Here is a 2421-nt window from a genome sequence, read left to right as displayed (position 1 = left end):
TCTCTCTCTCTCTCTCTCTCTCTCTATCTCTTTCTGAAAAGAGGCACATTTAAACTTAAATCCAAGATCAGCTATTTCGCTATAGTAGCGAAATAGCTGATCTTGGATTAAAGTTTAAATGGAGTTGCAACAATCTTGAGTAGACCTACTTGCTTTTACTTTATTTAAACCTTCTTCTTATCCCCCCCCCCCCCCCCTCAGCTTTCGGTATCCGTATGGTGATGAAATGTACGTGTCTTGGATACCACTTTGCAATGTTACCGAAGCCCGGTTAGCTCAGTCGGTAGAGCATCTGACTTTTAATCAGAGGGTCGCGGGTTCAAGTCCCTTATCGGGCGGGAGTACCCTTTTTATAGTTTGCAAGAATCTTCAGTCAATTTGAAGCAGGCAGAAGAAGAAGAAGAATGTTCAATGTATAGTGCCTGACGTTTTTAACGTTCAAATACATATCACACCCTATAGAAGTAAGTATTCCCTCTGACCAATACGATGGCGTAGACCCAGTGTAAGGTCACATTGAAGGGCCTTCATTTTGGACCTGTTCCAAATGAACCACAATCGAATCTGAACTCAATATTAAAGGCCGCAGCAGGTACAAATCAGGTATTAATTTAAAACTGGATCGGCTGCAGGAAGCACTATATCATGTATATACGTTCGCTCATTGGAACCCACGTCATATACAAAGTAGGTTAATTCAGCGCGTAGTGACAACTCCCCGCTGTTAGGCCTATTTCGACAAATTTAATTTCATCTAGTAATTCTTTCAGAACTCTACACAAAGGGACGGCCCCAATAAGAAAGCAATAAAAAACCAATTCGGCGATCCGGTTTAATGTCAATTTTAAATCAGGCTTCTTCTTTTTTTTCTTCTTTTTTTATAAACACTGACATTATTTCAAAGTCCCAGCTACACAATGCAGAGATAAGCCGTCTCCAAAATAAATAGATAAGAATAAAAAAGATTACGGTTGTACGCTTTGCATGTTTTACAGCGTGTCCACACACAAAACAATTTATCCCGAAACTCTATAACGATACGTCGTATAAAGAATCATCGTATAAATTCCAGGATGTCCACACACAAGAAACGTCGTCACTAAAGAATCATCGTATAAAATGCCCCCTGTCCACACACAACATTTTCCGTGATTCTTTATAGAGTTTCGCGATAGTGATAAGAGGTCTGGTCTCATTTCGCTCGAGGTCACGTTAAGCCCCGCCCAGTTAGTTACACTAGTTACACTCCCCCTGTCCACACACAACATTTTCCGTGATTAGGCGTGATTCTTTATCGAGTTTCAGTTCGAAACGATGCCCAAACCTGCGTTTCGTTAGACTAGTTTCGTTATACGACGTATCGTTAGTGAGCGTCCACACCTACAATTTTGGTCGTAAAACTATCGCGAAACGGTATCACTATCGCGAAACGGTATAGCTAATCATGATTAGTCACGGAAAATGTTGTGTGTGGACAGGGGGTATGTCTTATAACAAAAAAGGAATAAATTTCTTCTTATCCTAACCTTTTTCTATTTTTTCAGGTCGTTTACTGCGTCATAATATACGTAACAGACTCAAATATGTTCGTCTGAAGTTCAATAATGCTGGTTACACTCAAGCCATTACACATTTGTCGTGTTATTGTCATCCCTTTCAAACCATACATGCATTTATCAAATACCTTGGTCCCATTAACTTACCCAACTAAAGATGCTAGGAAACTAATTATTCTACCACTTCTGTAACTGTATATCACTATGATTGCTTAGTTTGTGATTGATTGATTGATTTGTAAAGTTTTACCAGTGAAATAAAAAAAATCCGAATTGGTAAAAAAAGGCTTGACTTTAATTTCAATTTCAATTTCAATTCCGATTGAAATACCCTAAATCCACAAATCAGTACCATTTGAAATCTTGAACTACACTACTAAATACCCCTTGGAGCCCCCCCCCCCCCTTCCCGATTTGCCCACTGCAAATAACAGACAATTTTGTTCTAGCCTTGTGATGTAAGCGAGGTGGAAATATACAAAACAGTCTTGATACATTTTATCGGGGGTGGGTAAACTAGATACACGTTCCTAATGCGATAAGTAGCTCACAAATAAAATAAAAACAAATAAAAAAAGATAGTGCATTTTATGTTTATAATCGATGTTTGTTTTCCTCTACATCTTTCAATACATGAATGTTCTCAAATATGCATAAACATAAAAAATGCATATAGAAAGCAGTTCCGCGTTATCAAAATACTTACACGAAATTGATCACTACGAAACCATTGCATATAATTATGTTTCTTTCATTTGTTTATAGAAGTGTGTTTTACATTTGTACAAGAGGCCAAGTCAACCCAAGTCCGGCATAATTCTTTTATTTTTTTATTTTTTATTTGTAGGGATTTTATTGATCTTCA

General features: G+C 37.7%; 1 non-coding gene across 1 annotated transcript; it reads left to right on the top strand.

Moving 5' to 3' along the window:
- Positions 1-265: 265 nt before the first annotated feature.
- On the top strand, positions 266-338 carry TRNAK-UUU. Its single transcript has one exon. It is a non-coding gene; the product is annotated as a tRNA-Lys (tRNA).
- Positions 339-2421: the final 2083 nt, after the last annotated feature.

Source organism: Strongylocentrotus purpuratus, unplaced genomic scaffold (genome assembly GCF_000002235.5).
Source record: "Strongylocentrotus purpuratus isolate Spur 01 unplaced genomic scaffold, Spur_5.0 spur5_scaffold_19, whole genome shotgun sequence".
In the NCBI taxonomy this organism is placed as follows: domain Eukaryota; kingdom Metazoa; phylum Echinodermata; class Echinoidea; order Camarodonta; family Strongylocentrotidae; genus Strongylocentrotus; species Strongylocentrotus purpuratus.
The sequence above is the reverse complement of the archived record's forward strand: the minus strand, read 5'-3'. Positions and strand labels throughout refer to the sequence as shown.